General features: G+C 39.2%; 1 long non-coding RNA gene across 1 annotated transcript in view; it reads right to left on the bottom strand.

Moving 5' to 3' along the window:
- The window catches only part of LOC129059584 (uncharacterized), a 408057-nt gene that overhangs the window by 163989 nt on the left and 226004 nt on the right, over positions 1 to 18064 (bottom strand). The window lies entirely within an intron of this gene.

Genomic DNA, 18064 nt, shown 5'->3' with positions numbered 1-18064 from the left:
AAATTCCATAAGGAGTTGTAACAGTAGTAATAATAATAATGTACTGCCATGTATTATATATCTAGCAGGTGTCTGGCATTCTGCTGAGTGCTTTTAAGAATAGCTGCTTATTTAATCCTATCAGCAACCTTAATAAGGTAGGTGCTCTTTGGTATCCCCAGTGTACAAATGAAGAAACAGAGGCACAGGGAGGCTACGTAACCTCTATGTGGTAAGGTTGGAACTCAAATGCAAGTCTATGTGACCTCAGAGTCCCATGACCACAGTGTGTAAAACTGATATGCACAAGAACCACATAGGTATCCAGACTAAGAAGAGAACTGGTGGTCATGGGTCAAACTAAAGTTGGAAAAACCTCAGCTGGTTACAAAAAAGATCTTGGTGGAAGAGAATTTAAGGAAATGAAAAGAGCACTACACAAGGAAGTTAAGCAATCTGGACTCAAATCCTAGTGCTGTCAACAACAAGAATAGTAAATACTCATATATTGTTTACTATGTGCCAGCCCCTATTCCAAGTGCCTTACACATGGAAACTTACTTAATCTTCACCACAATCCTGTGAGGAAAGCACTGTTATTACCACCATTTTACGGCGAGGTAACTGAGGCACAAGGAGATTAAGCTAGCAAGTAGAGAACTGGGACTCAGACCCAGACCACCCAACTCCAGAGCCCACCAAACTCTTAGCCACCAAGCTGCATAGTAAATAACCATGTAAACTGCGAATGTTTCCATCCCTTCCCCTCATCTAGGCCTCACATAAAAAATGGAGGAATTGGCTTAAATAATCCTCACTGTTTCTTCCAATTTTGCTATTTTGGAGTCTAATTTTATTTAAAGATCATTTAAAAAGAGTATAGATTCCCCTTTTCTGTAAGAATATTTTTAAAAGCAGATGATTTCTTGAGGAAGAATTAGATAAAGTCTTGCTTGAAGCCAGAGAGTGCAGTAGGCAACCTCTCAAGGTCAAGAAGTGATGACAGCACAACCATAGGAACTTTCTAGGAACCAAACGGAGTGAACTCCTTGCTTCCAAGGACACGTTACAGCCAAAGACCTTAAAAAGCTCATTGTTCATCACCAAACATTTAACAGGTCCAATTTTCCTGATGTCTTTGAGAGACATAACCTATAACAAATCAACTCAAGCAAACAAGAATTTCAAAGGAGTCAATGCAGTTGGTTTAAATCTGGGCTCTGCTGTATAAGCTATGTGACATTGGGTAAGTTACTTAACCTCCCTGAGCCTTGATTTCCTCATTATTAATGTCAGATAATAACAGTACCTTTCTCACAAGGTTGTCAAAAGATTTAAGCAAGATAATATGAGTAATTGTGGATATAAACAATATAATAACAATAACAGCAATAATAAAATACTTGCATACTTAGTATGTACTGTTAGGTATTGTTCTAAGCAGTTTACAATCTCCTATCCAATCAAAACAAATCTATAGCAACCTTGAAAAATGATCTCACACCCTCTTCTTGGACCCACAATAATGGATAACTCACTAACTTCCATGTTCTCTATCTGGAATATGATCTTTACGAGGGTGGAAATCACCCCTTCTCATTACTAATGTATCTTCAGTACCCAAATATCTTTTCCCAAATAATTTCTCAAAAATCGTATGAGTGAGCTATACGAAGGATTAACCATTCTGTAGGTTTGTTATTGTTATTAATAGAAATAGTCGACATCAATTGAGCATATATAACATTAATTAATAACAATCATAATTAATGACATGAGTACATGTAACGTACTACTCTATAGAGATAATCTCACATAACCCAGTGAGATATGACTATTTTATTATCACTAGTTTTCAAAATTCCTATATAGTAGAACAGGGATGTCAACTAAGCAGTCTGACCCTGACATTTGTGTCCTCACAATGCCATATTGTCTCTATGGGATGTGACATGTCAAGGACCCTAGCAGTTAGCATCCTTCACTTTGTAGTAATCTGCTTTTCATCAAAATCTTTTCACTGCATTCAGAGTGAAGTGCACACAGCCAGAACTTTAAGGACCTTAATGTCTTGGTGCCCATCATATATTTTCACTGAGCTTCCCAGACTCCAACTTAAATAACGAATGATGCCCTGCAGTTCAGGTTCTGCATGAAGTTGCAGATGACGGGTTGCTGGTTAGCATGTCAGCTGAAGGACGATATATTTTAATGCAAATGCAATGAGCTGGAACGACAGTATTTTCTCCAAGAGCCTTAACTAGGTTAGCATGACCTCCGAAGGGGCCAGAATTATAGCAGCAAGATTAGAATAGAAAGGTTTATAGAGATTTCTATGCTAATAAGCCGTGTTTTACTGGAACGATTATGTTCAGCACAATGGCCATTTGCCAACTTCAGGCTGGGCATCGTTTGGTCAGGTGACCAACAGAAAATTATGAGTCAGAAAGTGCTGGAGAGGCCACATTCACGTGATGACACACTAAAAGTGGTGACAGAGGTAGGATAAAAGTGATAGGACCCCAAAGAAAGAGGGTTTCCTACAGGAATCATAACCCACAGTTTTTCTGCTTTGCAGTTTGTGTCGTGCTACAGTAAGACTCCTGTTTGAGAGTTAATAAGAGCCATATCCCCCTGGGACCTGAAAACAGGGATGAAAGAGGAGAGAAAAACAAGAAAATAGTTCTTTCCAGATTGAGGAATTTCCTCACACATCTAATCATTGCTCTGGGCTTAGAGACTCTGTGCTCTGCTGAAATGAGGGGGAGAAGCCATTTTCTTTGACTTGGCCCAACACAAAGCTCATCATCCCTTACTTACACTTGTTTTGCTTTGGAATTTAGAGAATTGACAGAAGCCAAGCTGATTAGGCACAGAACTTCGTACAGACAAAAACTAAAAAACAATTAAGTCTGACTTTCTCTAGTCTACCCACACATGTGTCTGTAAGAGTCAACAACAATCAAAGAAGGAAAGAAATTACTAAAGATGTACCACAGTGCCCCTTGGTATTTAAAATGCCATCTGAACAGATTTTTAATGGTTTTCAAAAGAGGCTTTGGCACCTCCCCAGAAATACTGAATCATAATCACAAGGGGAAACAGAGGAGAAATGATCTATATTTTCAAACTAGCTGTCCAGATAATTCTGATGCAGGACTAGATTTAAGAATCTCTGCTTGGGACCATAATTCCTCACACAATCACACATAGGGAAAGCAATGATGCTATTCTGGGTTCATCTTACCCAATATTCAGGCTCTCAGTGCAGAACCAAGAGCCATGATCCAAGGAGCATAGCTGTTATCTTTCCTGACATTGACCTCAAACAACATTCAAACAATTAATAATCACCTAGCACCTAATATGTGCCAGGGACTTTTACATATATTATTTTGTTTCAGTCAAAGCTTAATTCCACTTAAATATTTAAAAATTCAATATATAGAGATATTACTGTCAGAATTATTTAAGAACAACAACATTATAGGTAATTGGATCACACCATTTTGTTCACACTTCAACTTGGATGAGGATATAAAATAAATTTATTTTTCCTGTAACTGAACTTTCATTTATCTATAAGCTTCATCTGACAGTTGGTAGAAAAATAAACTAAAGGGCCAATCTAGTTTAAATCCAGTCTGTTCTTATTATCTGCATGGTCATTTTAGGCGATGTCAGTCTCGTTTGAATAAAAATGGTTTAATCTCTCATATAACCTCTCTCCGCATCTCCATGAAGATAAATTCTGGGTACAAAGGTGGTGAGAGGGAGATATGGCTTACAAGCATTTGTGGTGGTACATAGGGTAGTGGGATGGCCTGATGCCCACTCTGGTCCAGGGAGCACCTCCCTTGGCCACCTGGTTGCTGCTTGCCCCTCTGGCCTTCGTGGTAAAAATGGAAGCTGGCCTGACATACATTGTCATTTGTTCTCCTGCCTCAACTAGTATACAGAGCTGGGGCTACCTGAGCTTCACCTTGCCTACTGCTAGCACCACAGACTTCTCTAAGGTTTGGCTGGAATTCCACTCACCCTACCTGGTGGGTCTGACCTGCAGTCTTTACTGCAGTGCCAGTTTGTCCCAACCAGTGAAACCCACTCTGGCAAGATCCTCAAGCACATTCTCAGGTTGCTTCCAAGTCCAGCCTCCACCATACTGGACTAGGAGTTTCATCTTCTGCCTTAGGCTGGGGAAGAAGCGAATCTACTTTCAGCATTGTCTCAATTTGTCTAACGAGCCTCCTGTGCCAAAGCCGAGATGAGAAAAATAAGACCATGTGTCTTTGTTCTGTTCTCCTGCTCTCTTCTCTTTTCTTCTGATTCCCACTATCTTTGAAGCCAGAAAAGGGCAGGCTTTTCCACGTGGCCTTCCTGTGGAGACCTCTGGCTCAGATAAAGCATGCCCTTGATATGCTAAACAGGCAGCTAAAAGAATTGAGGCAACCCTCTCTCCAGACTACAGCCTGGTTATTTGTGGATGTTCCCTTTGGTCTGTATCCATTCTCTGGCATTCCTGATTTCCCTCTTCCTTCCTTTAAGCAATAGACTCCTCTAATCATCTAGGGCAAAGCCCACGTAATTAGGAAGACAAAAGATAAAAATATAAATGATTTTTTAAAACTGTTACCCCATTAAATATGTGTGGGTGACCTTTATTATTTTCAAAAGGAGTTTTACTTTGTAAGGAAGGCAAAATGGAACTTCTTTTTTTTATTTTATTATTAGTATACTTTAAGTTTTAGGGTACATGTGCACAATGTGCAGGTTTGTTACATAAGTATACATGTGCCATGTTGGTGTGCTGCACCCATTAACTCATCATTTAGCATTGGGTATATCTCCTAATGCTATCCCTCCCCCCTCCCCCCACCCCACAACAGTTCCCGGAGTGTGATGTTCCCCTTCCTGTGTCCATGTGTTCTCATTGTTCAATTCCCACCTATGAGTGAGAACATGCAGTGTTTGGTTTTTTGTCTTTGCAATAGTTTGCTGAGAATGATGGTTTCCAGTTTCATCCATGTCCCTACAAAGGACATGAACTCATCATTTTTTATGGCTGCATAGTATTCCATGGTGTATATGTGCCACATTTTCTTAATCCAGTCTATCGTTGTTGAACATTTGGGTTGGTTCCAAGTCTTTGCTATTGTATATCTGTATTTTACAGAAGACACTGAGGCACAAATTGTCGTATGATTAGTAAATTGTCTATAATATTGCCCCTTTGTTTATTCCTTGAGCCGTCTTCTTTTTATGATGCATATTTCTTTTCTAAATTTAGTGATTTATTTAGCCAATGCTGCTTCCTCAAGTAATGAGTCCCTTTAGATAGGACCAAGTACTACATAGATAGTGCTATTATTTTTCCTACCGACTCACACCCTACTGCCATAAAAGGCCCAAGTCAGACATCACTTCTCCCACATCGCTTTCATTACCTTGCTGTACTTTGAGATTATTTTTAACCTGTCGTTCAAACAGCATCATTTGACCCATGATCCAATGTAGCAATGTCTTGTGTTCCTTTCTTGCTTATCTATCGTCTGTGCATATCTGCTCTCAACTGGTCTGTAAGCTGTTCTGCAAGCTCTTTGAAGGCAGGGACTGTGCTTTATAAAGTCCACTCCAGTGGTTAAGACAAGAGAGATTCTGAAACTAGACTGCAGATTCAAATCTTGTTCCTGTGCATGTTACTTAACCTCTCTGAGCCCTTATCCCCCCACCTCCCACCTATAAAATAGACATAATAAAATGCCTGCTCACAGGGTTTTTTGTAAGGATTAAATAAATATACTTATAGCATTTAGAACAGTACAGGCACATAAGTGCTATATGCCTGTTTGATATTTTTATTCTATTCTCCTTAGCACATAAGACTTAGTTCAAAGCTGATACTTGTTAGCACTCCTAAGTTGAACCATTTTCTAATAGATTATTTTTATTTTAGTATTTTATCTTAAATAAAATTGCTGAGATACAAAGCTAAATTTGTCACCAATAAAATCCTTCAGATAAATGAGTTTATGAGAGTCTAAGAAATAATTTTGTCACAAAAATAGATACTGCCCCAAGTGCCACATCTCACACACACACAAAGACAATGATAAGGATGGCAATTTTCATCATGTTCTGACATCTCTAGCTTACACAAAGAAAGTGTTTTCTTAACTTTATCCCCTTTAAGCATCATCATACCTCTAAGAGGTTAGTAAATCAAGGACTAGGGCTTTCATTTTACAGGTGGCGAAACTGAGGTATAGGAAGTCAAGTGGTTGAACTACATCACTGAGAAAGTTATCAAGAGAGGCATGGTGGAACTCAGAACTCTCCTACCCTTAGATGCACATCAGTGCCCCGGGCCAGCCAGTTACAAAACACTTTAATGACCATTGGCTCACTTGATCGTCATAGAAACTCCCTGAGCTTCTCAAGAAAGGCATTATCATCCCTATTTTGCAGGCAAGGACACTGTAGTTGTGGAGGCTAAAAAATGGCAGAGCCTGGTCTACAGCCCAAGCCTTCTGATCCAGAACCTCATGTTCCTTTATCTCCTCATAGCACCCAGCAACGCTGTGCAGTAAGGCAGGGGAAGCTCTGCAGCCTGTTGCTTCCAAGATCGGTTCTGGCCTCGGACCGACTTTGGTCTGGATCCCATCTTTCCGCCTACTAGCTGTGTCACCTTAGTAAAGTTGTGGGTCTTTCTGGGCCTCTGTTTCCTTATCAGTAAGATGAAGATAATAATAGCACTTTCCTTATGAGGTGGAAAAGAGAATTAAACTGGATAGTCTACATGGATGCTGTCTGCCCAGTATCTGGCAACTAGTAAGAACTCAGTCAATAAGACTGTGGAAAATACCTACTCCTCACTCATCCCATTTTGACATGCAGGAACTTCAGCTACACCAACACTCCTGGCTTCTCTTCACACTCTCACTCACATTCCCCATGGGAGAGGAGAGATTTATCAGAGTGTACATTTGGAAGAATACATTGAGATCTGTTGTCAGTCATACATTAGGTGCAAAAAAGAAGGGCTGAAAACCTCTTAGGCACAGTATTAACATATCCCTTGTTGCCTCATCCCTAAACCAAATCCTCCAACCTCATATTCATCAATAATGGACCTGATATTTTGATATCAATTGTTCTGATTCTTGTATCTGTCTCTTCATTGGCTTTGGACTTAGGGAAAGATGTAGGTACCATCTACTGATTCCCTAAAAGCCAAACGAATATTAGCTGCTGCTATGATCATTAATATATAAAAATTGTTTCCAAGCAGAATTGTCAAAGGCCTCCAGCTTTTTGCTTTACGTCAGATGGCTAGTGTGGCTCTAAAAGGTTTGGCTGCTACATTTCAGCAGCAATCAATGGTCTGCAGCACCGGAAGTCAGATATGAACCAAACCTTCATCTCTAACACATCCCAATCTTAGACCTTAGGAATGTGTTGAAGACAAAGCTGACTTGAGACATTGTCTTAGGGCCTTTTTCTGTGAATGAGCCACTGTGATTAGGAACCAAAGTCCAGCTAAATCTCGGTCATGTTCTCAATGTTCTGCTGGGTGGGTTTCACCTTGGGTGTCCCTAGAACTTTGTCAGAGCAGATGGGGAATTCTAGGAAGGTGACTAGACGTTCAGTTTATTGTGGTTCTCCAATTCTCCAGCAGCCTGGTGTCTGAGCTGAGAGAAATGGGTTGTTTCAGAGTACAAGACAGAGCCAGTGGCAAGGGCTTCCACATTTCTATTTCTGGCTGTCCCCTGATGCTGTGTCATTGGAGGAGCTGTGACATCACAGCCTCTGCCTTTTTCCAAGGCCTGACACTATAGGTGACTCACAGAAAATGTCTGCTGTGGATGCCAGCCTGGCTCAATACACACAGCCAGAGAGAGTCACACAGAGTGACTTGTGCTGGGGTTGGGTAGGGGCAGAAAGGTAATCATAATATCAGGACTAGCAGTGACCTTAATTGTCCTCTAGTAAAAACTTCAAAAAAAAGCCTGAGCCCTTGCCACAACATTCCTATAAGTGGACCTCTATGCTCTGTTTGTACATCTCCAAGGACGTTGAACTCATTACCTCCCAAGCTACTTGTAACAGGATGATTTAAGCCACAAGTAACAGTAGATTTAGGCAAACTTTTCAAACTTCTCAGTTAACAACAAGTCTACAGGGAAGTGACACCTGAGTTGGTTAGGGGCTCAAAAGAGTCACCAAGGACCAAGGTTCTTTCTACCTTGTTGGAAATCGGTGACGGTTTTCCTCATTGGATCAAGTATCTTTGTCCCATATATACTATCAAAAGCAAGATGAAAATTGATGCACACAGGGGTCTTTTCCTCATATCTTCCCCTTTTAGTAAAGGTAGAAAACCATCCCCAAACTCCAGGAAACTTCCCCCAGTACCTCACTGGTCAGAACAAGATTGTATGCTCATCCCTCCACCAATCATTCACAGACTAGTAGAGGATTGCTGCAAGTTGCCTTGGCCAATTGAAAATCATGCCTTGGAGATGGACCCACTGCTCTCTGAATAAAGAATAGTTTTATAAGCAAAGAGGAATGGAAAACATCTATTTTATATTATAGGCAACCAACCATGCTTGCACAGTAGCTCAATTCCCGTCTGAACTATTTTAAAGTTCTTTATAATACTGAGCTGAAAACTGCTTATTAATGATATATCTCCCTAGCCATTGATTCTAGATCTACTCTGATGGCTCACACAAAATAAACACAACATGTTTCCATATGGCAATTTAAAATATATCTGAAAACTGACCATTCTATAAATATGTCCAGTTTTTTCAATCCTTCAGCATAATACGGAACTCTAGAGGCAGACTGGCTGGGTTCAACTCCCAGTTCTGCTAGGTGGCCCTGGGAAAGTTACTTTAACCTCTTTGTACCAGATTCCTCATCTGAACAATAAATATAATAGCAGTGCTTACCTCATAGAGCAGTTATAAGGATTAAATAAGTTAATATATATGAAACACTTAGAACAGTACCTGGTACAAAGTTGGTACATTTAAGTGCCCACTATTACATAATAATTCAACATTTTTGGTTGCTTTCTTCTGTCAGTATTCCATTTATCTGCATCTCTGTCAAGAAGTTGAAGCAGGGCTTTAAATCTAGATTTCTCCATACCCTATATTTTATTCTCAGTAATCTCAATATGCCTTTACATTTTCAACCTGCATTTGTGCAGTTGATTTTTTTGAACTTGAATTAGAGCCTTACATTTAACTCTTATTTTATTTCATTGAAACACAACAGGGCTGAAAGTATGCCTATCGCTCCAAGAAGGAGAAGTAAAGAGTGTCAAAACCTTAAATTCACCAGCCTAGACTGTTTTCCTCTCTAATGTTGCTTTCCTCATCCTCTCCACTTCTACCACATGGATTTCTCCCATTACTAAGCCTGGTCTATCAGCCTCATATCAACTCTGTGAGCTTAGGACAGGGCTATGGGATGAATTCTGTTCCCCTGGCTCCCTATCCCTGCCAAATTCATATGTTGAAGTTCTAACCCCAGTATCCCAGAATGTAACTATATTTGGAGATAAGTTTTTTAAGGGGGTGATTAAATTAAAATGAGGTCATTAGTGAGGACCCTAATCCAATCCGACTGGTGTCCTTATAAGACGGGGAGCTTTGAACATGCAAAGACACACCAGGGCACACACTGCACAGAGGAAACATCAGGTGAGGACACAGCAAGGACGCAGCCACCTCTGCAAGCCAAGGAACACGGCTGCAGAATGAAATCAATTCTGCCAACACCTTGATCTTGCACTTCCAGCCTCCAGAACTATGAAAAATAAGCTTCTGTTGTATAGGCCACCCCAGTCTGTGGTTTTTTACCCCTAGGAAATTAACACAGGCAGCCTAAGCTGGTTTCTTTTGCTTGCAATTAAGAACTCTGCTTAAAATGTACCACTCATTCATCCTTTTCCACCTCCACCACCACTATGATCACCTTCTTCACTCTCCTTGTGTCTACCTCTTCTTTAATTATCCAGAGCAATCTTAATAGTCATTTACCTGCCTGGCCATGCTTGCTTTACCAATCAGGGTGCCCTCATGGTCCATACTAATGCAAGTGTGGCTCTCAGAAAATCTACAATACAGTCATTAGGAGGAAGGACTTAAAGTACACAGTCCTGGGCCCTATCAGGCCGATGGAAAGGCACTAGACTAGAAAGCTTCCCGGGGATTTTGTATCCACCTTTTGAAATACCTTTCTGTTACTAACAATTTGTTACTTTCATGGCTGGCTTCAAAAATCGCTAGTTGAAATAATGAGAGAAAAACTTGCCGTGAGGACTTGGAAAAGTCATTTTTTCTTTCTGGACCTCAGTGTTACCTTTAGTATAATGAGGGAGGTAAAGCCTAAGATCCCTTAGGTTTAGCATATTTAGGTCAGAAATAGGCATCATAGCAGGTTGAAACTGATGAATTTTCAAATCTCAAAACAAATTAAGATAGCACCCTTTCAGGTAGGGAGTAGTGCAGACAAATAGTCTAGAGAAATAAGAATCAACCAGACCAGACAGAGGAAAACATTGGCCAATGGTCAGGCAAGAAGGTGAAAAGACAAAGTGTGGTTGATGGTCAGGCAGTCCCTTATAGAGCAAGTAACACCTCTAAGGCCTGCTACTCCAGGAAGCCCACCTAGACTAAATAATGCAGCAGGGTGATCCTCCCGTTTCCGATGCGGTGACCTAGGAGTGACCAAACAGGAGAAGAGGACCACAAGGCTATGGGGCTGCCTTTGATCACAAACATCTGGGAATAAAGGCAGAAGAAGGAGAGAGACTGTTTGTGCTAAAGAGGACTCAGCTGACCTGAGCAGCTTGACAAACATTAGCTCTGATACCCAAGTATCCCCCAGTGACCAAGAGTGCAGCCAAGCTCTGGAAATTAGTTCTTCCTTCCCTTTACATGAAAAATCAGCCAAGGGTCTGTCTAATGGGGTGAGGGAGGAGTGGAATGGAGTGGACAGAAAGGGATGGAAGGGAGAAGATAGGATGGAGGTGGGGATGGGGAATTGAGAGGGAAAAAAACAGCCCTGGGAACAACCACCCTCCCTAGGTCAGTCAGCTGTGCTATCAGAGGCTCTAGCCAGTTTTGCACTAATTCATGGTCTTGTTCCAGTTTTGAATATACCATATAATTTTAAATCACTTTGTATTTGTCATTCTAAAAGCAAGGGACCTTTTGCCTTTGCTCACAAAATGAATGAAAAATCCAGTCATGCCATCATTAAATATAAAATATGTCACAAAATCTAAAATATGGAGAGACAGATTGCTCCAAGGGAGTACCACCACTCTGGAATCCTAAAATTCAGGTCCTATTCCAGGCTTGTTTATTAATTTGCCATTAATATATTCATTTATTTGTTCATTCAGTCAACAAATATTTATTGAGAACTCTCAGTATGCCAGGCATCACGCTAAACACTGAACAAGACAGATTCAGTTCCTTTCCTTCCAAGGAGTTCCCAGTCCAGTGGAGAAGACAATAAACAAAATAGAAATAAATAGTTCTGCAGTTTCCTTTTGCATAAGTGCAATGGACGAGAAAGATAAGTGGTTATGAAAATGTTTGGTGGTCATGTCTTTTCTATGCAGAGTGAGGCAAGGTTTTCCTGAGTTCTGAGCTGGCCCTACCACTGCATCACATGCATGACAATTTTACTGGGCTAGTTCCTTCCAATTTGTTAGGCCTCAGTTTGCCTATTTGTAAAATGGCAAGGCTGTACTCATGAACTCCAATGTGTCTTTGTTACACTATGAGTCTTACATCTGTGAGTATATATAAATATTGTGTGTTCATATAGAGCCCATTATGAAATGAATTTAGGGAAACTGGCAGAGAAAATGGGGTGAGTTTTCCCAACACAGAGACCACTGGAACACAGCCCTCACCAGAGAACAATTTCTCCTCCCAGAACCTGGTCAAATGTACCACTCTGTCAGGGCCATCTCTGGGTTGGCAGCTTGCAAATTTTCTTCTCCCAGCCAAAAGCATATTTCACCAGCATGGAGGCAGAAATGACAGAATGGGGTTAGGATGTGGATAAGAGTGACATGGTTTTTTTCATCCACGGCACTGCAGAGGAGGAGGTGGCCAGGAATCAATGATGGTAACTTTCTGGGATGAGGCAAGCAGAGATGCCTATGCGGATGAGGATACTATGGTTCATTGGGGTGCATAGGTTCAGAGTCTAGAGAGATGGACTCAATCAGAAAGCTCAGACTTGAGATCAAGTCTTGCAATGAAAATTCTATTTAATCTTAATCAAGTCATGGACTTCGTCTGGACCTTGGGTACACCTAAGAAAAAAAAGGATAAAACCACTTCCTTTAATTAATTTGATATTAACATGAGAATACAAATTTTGTGTTATATGTGTTAAAGAGATATAAAGACAGCCATCTCTGCTTCTCATTAGCAAGGATATAACTAAAACTTTGGCTAAATGGGCTACCTTCAAGAGAGAGCCACATAATAGGCCAGGCACAGTGGCTTATGCCTGTAATCCCAGCACTTTGGGAGGCCAAGGTGGGCAGATCACTTGAGGTCAGGAGTTCAAGTTCAGCTGCCCAACATGGTGAAACCCCATCTCTACTAAAACTACAAAAATTAGCTAGGAGTGATGGTGCACATCTGTATCCCAGCTACTCAGGAAGCTGAAGCAGGAGAATCGCTTGAACCCAGGAGGCGGAAGTTGCAGTGAACTGAGATTGCGCCTGTGCACCCCAGCCTAGGCGACAGAGTGAGATTCTGACAAAAGCAAAAAAAAAGAAAGAAAAGAAAAGAAAAGGAAGGAAAAAGAAAGAGCCATATAATAGAGGTAAACCATTCTCTCAGGACTGCTATGATAAGAATGTATGCCAAAGTGCTTTGTAAACAGTAACACACCATGCAAATATAAGGTATTATTGTAATTATAATAATTATTTTAAATTCTATTATAATTCTAATTATTATTATGATTATTATAATTACCATACATGAATTATTCTTAACTGGGTGGTTGGATACATAGTTAGAGAAATGGATGGTCAGGCATTTTCAAAGCCACATAAAAGCATATGCCCTACCATCTAATTGATAGAGATTGCAAAAAGATCTTCTCTATGACTTTTGGCATGGAGAAATCTAAGAGAAACTAGCTCTCTATACACCCACATTATACATGAGTTAAACTGTGGTAATGGTCTGTAAAATGTCAATAATTTAAGTGAATGGTACAGAGCATTTTAATAAATATTAAGTTATTTGGTATTTACAAGGTCATGAATTAGTTAAGAATGGTTCCATTATTCAATTTGGCAGATATGAAGACTAAGCTAATGAAGGTTAAGAAATTCACTACTAACCACAAGGTTTCAGAGAAATAAGGAATAAAATAATCTAAGTTTTTTTTTTCGCTTCAAAAAGCAAAGTTCTTTCAAAGGCAACCTATCCAATAGTAGGAGAGAAACTATTTGCAAACCATCTATGTGATAAGGAATTATCTCCAAAACATATAGGAAACTCCCTATAACTCAATAGCAAAAAAAAAAAAAAAAAAAAAACCCAAACAACTCAATTTTTTTAAATGGGCAAGGGATTTAAATAGATATTTCTCCAAAGAAGACAAAAATGACCAACACGTATATGAAAATGTGCTCAACACCAGTAATTATCAGGAAAATGAAACTCAAAACCACAAAGAGATATCACCTCATACTTATTAGGATGGTCATTATTTTTAAAATTAACCAATTAAAAAACACAACAAAAAAAACAAGTGGTGGCAAGAATGTATAGAAATTGGAACCACTGTGCCCTGTTGGTAGAAATGCAAAATAGTACAGTCTACTGAAAATAGTATAATGTTTCTTTAAAAATTAAAAATGGAGCTATCATATGATCCAGCAATTCTATTTCTACATACATATCCAAAACAAATTGAAAAAAGGGTTTTGAAAGATAATTGCACTCCCACATTCAATGTAGTGTTATTTACAATAATGAAGAGGTGAAGACAACTTAAATGTCAATCGATAAATGAATGGATAAAGAAAATGTGAGCTATATCTATATATTACATATTATATATGTGTATAATATATAATATATAATATATTGTATATATAATACATATACACAATGAAATATTGTTCAGCCATAAAAAAGGAAATCCTATCCTATGATACAATACAAATGCACTTTGAGGACAAAATGCTAAGTGAAATAAGCCAATCACAGAAGAACAAACACTGCGTGATTCCACTTATATGAGGACTTTCAAGTAGCCAAACTCATTGAAGCAGAAAGCACAATGGTGATTGCCAGGGGCTGAGAGGGAAGGGGAAATGAGGAGTAGCTGCTCAATGAGAATAAAATTTGTCTTATAAGATAAAAAAATTATCTAGAGATGCTCTATACAACATTGTGCTTAGTTAAAAATACATTTGTGGTTAGTAATAACAACATTGTACTGTTCATGTAAAAATGTGTTCAGAGTGCAGATCTCACGTTATGTGTTTTTTTTTACGATAATAATAATAAAATTTAAAAACCAGGGCTCTCTCCACTGCTGCTCAAGATTAATTACCCATAGTTTGTTATGACTGTGTTATAGCACAATGCCTATCTTGGCAAAAAAATTTTAAAAACAAGAAACTATTCTTATTAGCAGTCTAGAGCCATATATTATAATTGTGATGTTTTCAGAAATAAAATCATTAAACAGCAAAACAGAAGAAAACATATCAAGAGAGGCTAAGCGAGCTCCCATTTTACAAATGAGAAGCCTGGTTTAATGAGGCATTATAACACATTAATAAGTAATAATTGAGCTTCCATTCGTAATAATTGAGCTTCCATTCCTAGATAAACATTTAGCTTAAAGAAGTTGTTTTAAACCAGGTTGTATATCAAAACTACCTGGAAATATTTTTTAAAAATCTCACTTAGATCTGGATTCTTAAAACAAGAGGTCAAATGCACAGAAATAGAGAATAAAACAATAGTTATCAGAGGTGGAGTGGGGAGGAAATAGGGAGATGTAAGTCAAAGGATACAAAGTAGCAGATATGTAGGATGAACCAGTCTAGAGACCTAAGGTACAACATGAGGACTATATTAATAATATTGTATTGAATTACGGATTTTTGTTTTAAAAAGTTGATTCTAGCTGCTCTTGTCAAAAAAAAAGTATGTGAGATGATAAATACGTTAATTTGCTTCACTATAGTGATCATTTTAATATCTATATGTATCCCATATATCATGTTGTAAACCTCAAATATGCCCATTAAAATGTATTTTTTAAAAAAATAAATGCCCAAGTCCTAGCACAGCTTCTGAATCTGGAATCTCTGGGGGTAGGGCCAAGGATTTATGTTTTAAAAAGCTTCCCTGGTGATTCTAATGCACATAACCTTCTAACTTGTTTCACCCATTGAGTTAACCTAAAACCTTGGTTTATATCTAGTATATTTTATCTAATGAAAAACAAAAGGTGCTTTAGTACAGCCGACGGTCAGTGTAAATCGATTTTGATACAGCCTACCTAAAAGGATAAGGAAGGATTATCTCACATGAATATCATTTCTTTCTTTCTTTCTTTCTTTCTTTCTTTCGAGACGGTTTCGCTCTTGTCACCCAGGCTGGAGTGCAATGGCGTGATCTTGGCTCACTGTAACCTCTGCCTCCCAGGTTCAAGCAATTCTCCTGCCTCAGCCTCCTGAGTAGCTGGGATTACAGGTGCCTGCCACCATTCCCTGCTAATTTTTGTATTTTTAGTAGAGATGAGGTTTTGCCATGTTGGCCAGTCTGGTCTCAAACTCCTGACCTCAGGTGATCCACCCACCTCGGCTTCCCAAAGTGCTGGGATTACAGGCATGAGCCACTGTGCCCGGCCATGAATATCATTTCTTTTTTGAAAATAACTGGATAATGATTAAGCTCATCAATGGCTGAATATTAATTCTCTGTGAAATATCTATGAATGCCTTATCTGTAAGGATTTTCTCTGCCTATACAGCCCAAAAATAGTTTTTCTCAAGTTAAGATCTAAACCTCATGCTTCTTGGAATGGAAGATTAATCTTTTTCACTGCAATGTTTGCCTCATCGCATTGGATTCACAAGTAGCTGGCTGGGAAAAAAAAAAAAATGACCGTGCCCGGTGGCTTACACCTGTAGTCCCAGCACTTTGGGAGGCCGAGGTGGGCGGATCACAAGATCAGGAGATCGAGACCATCCTGGCCAACACGGTGAAACCCCATCTCTATTAAAAATACAAAAAATTAGCCGGGCGTGGTGGCAGGCACCTGTAGTCCCAGCTACTCGGGAGGCTGAGGCAGGAGAATGGCGTGAACCTGGGAGGCGGAGTTTGCAGTGAGCTGAGATCGCGCCACTGCACTCCAGCCTGGGCGACAGAGTGAGACTCCGTCTCAAAAAAAAAAAAAACAAAGACTTTTCAGCAAGTTTGGCCCTTCCCACTGTACTGAAAAAGTAAGTCTCAGAGATCGTGGCACAGTGGTTGTTTCTGCTCTCACCATGAGAATACAAGGAAAGGAAATACCAAAGCCTGTTAGGTTAAATTCAAATCATCAAAACTTTATTATGAACAAAAAAAGTCATTCTTTTCATCTTTGCTCTGTACTATATTTTATATCCATGATCTCCTGAAGTCCCTTTGGTGTCGTCTTCTCTGTTTTTATGCTAAAGGAGATGGCTCACAGCCACGGAGCCAGTAAGCAGTGGACTGCAACTCAAACACAGACCCTGTGACCCTAAAGCTTTGGTTCTCTTAACCACTGTGCTGTAGTGGGGCCAGGAGCAAAATGCCTCAAGCACTGCCTCTGCCCCCAAAGAGCTAAGGGTTCAACTGAGAGACCGGGCATGGACACAGGAAAAGTGTCCTATTTTAAAAGTCACAAAAATATTAAAAACATCTATTTTACCATCTATTTGTTATTGATCACTGCTCCTAAGTTTTGTTACGTTTTAAACAGAAGTATTAGAAATGCTAGTATACAGAAAACCAAACACCACATGTTCTCACTTGTAAGTGGGAGCTGGACAATGAGAACACACAGACACATGGCGGGGAACAACACACACTGGGGCCTGCCACAGGGTAAGGGGGTGGAGGGAGGGACAGCATCAGGAAAAATAGCTAATGAATGCTAGGCCTAATACCTAGGTGATGGGTTGATAGGTGCAGCAAACCACTATGGCACATGTTTACCTATTAACAAATCCTGCACTTCACCTCACAACTTAAAATGAAATATTTTTTAAAAATTTTAAAAAAAGAAAAGTTAGTATAGTTTTCTTGAATCTGGGCTCTAGCATCTAATAGCCTGATTTGAACTGTGACTCTCTTACCACTAACTACAGATCTAAATACTTTCTGCCAAAGCCTTTAGGGCTAGATGTGCTTCCAAATACAGGATTTGGAGGTGGGGTGTGCAAGGGCAGGGTTAGGAAATTAATATCCAAATATTACACAGCATACTCCTAACCCTAGTAAGGTCTGGAACAGTGCTCCATAATTAAACACACAAATATTTCTGCAGTAAAACATATGAATATTAACATTAAATAAGATAAATAATTATAAATAGTCTGATGTCAAGCTAGGACAAGCTTTGCAACAAAATCAGTTTAGGTCAGATCAGGTTTTGCTGCCAAACACACTCAAAAAAAAATTCCACTTCAAAGCCTTGTGGATTTGAGTAACTATGAAGCTATAGCTTTTGGCCATGAGAGAATTAACTAATTTCTGTGTATTTCTATTTCCTTATTTGTAGAATGGTGAAACATATGTGCATACCATACATAATCCATACTTCATTTGCATTGAATGAATTAGTGCAAGTAAATCACTTAGAGTAATATATAGCTCATAGTAAATACTCAATACTACCAAGTATTGTCATTTTTATCACCTCTTTTGTGCCTTCCGTTTCTGGCATTTCATGATTTTTAAATAATTAAAAAATATTTAAATAAAATTTAAGGTTCCAGTAGAAGAGATTTCTTGATGTATGATCTTATACA

Source organism: Pongo abelii, chromosome 4 (genome assembly GCF_028885655.2).
Source record: "Pongo abelii isolate AG06213 chromosome 4, NHGRI_mPonAbe1-v2.0_pri, whole genome shotgun sequence".
NCBI classification, from domain to species: Eukaryota; Metazoa; Chordata; class Mammalia; order Primates; family Hominidae; genus Pongo; species Pongo abelii.
This window is presented reverse-complemented; position numbering and strand designations above follow the sequence as displayed.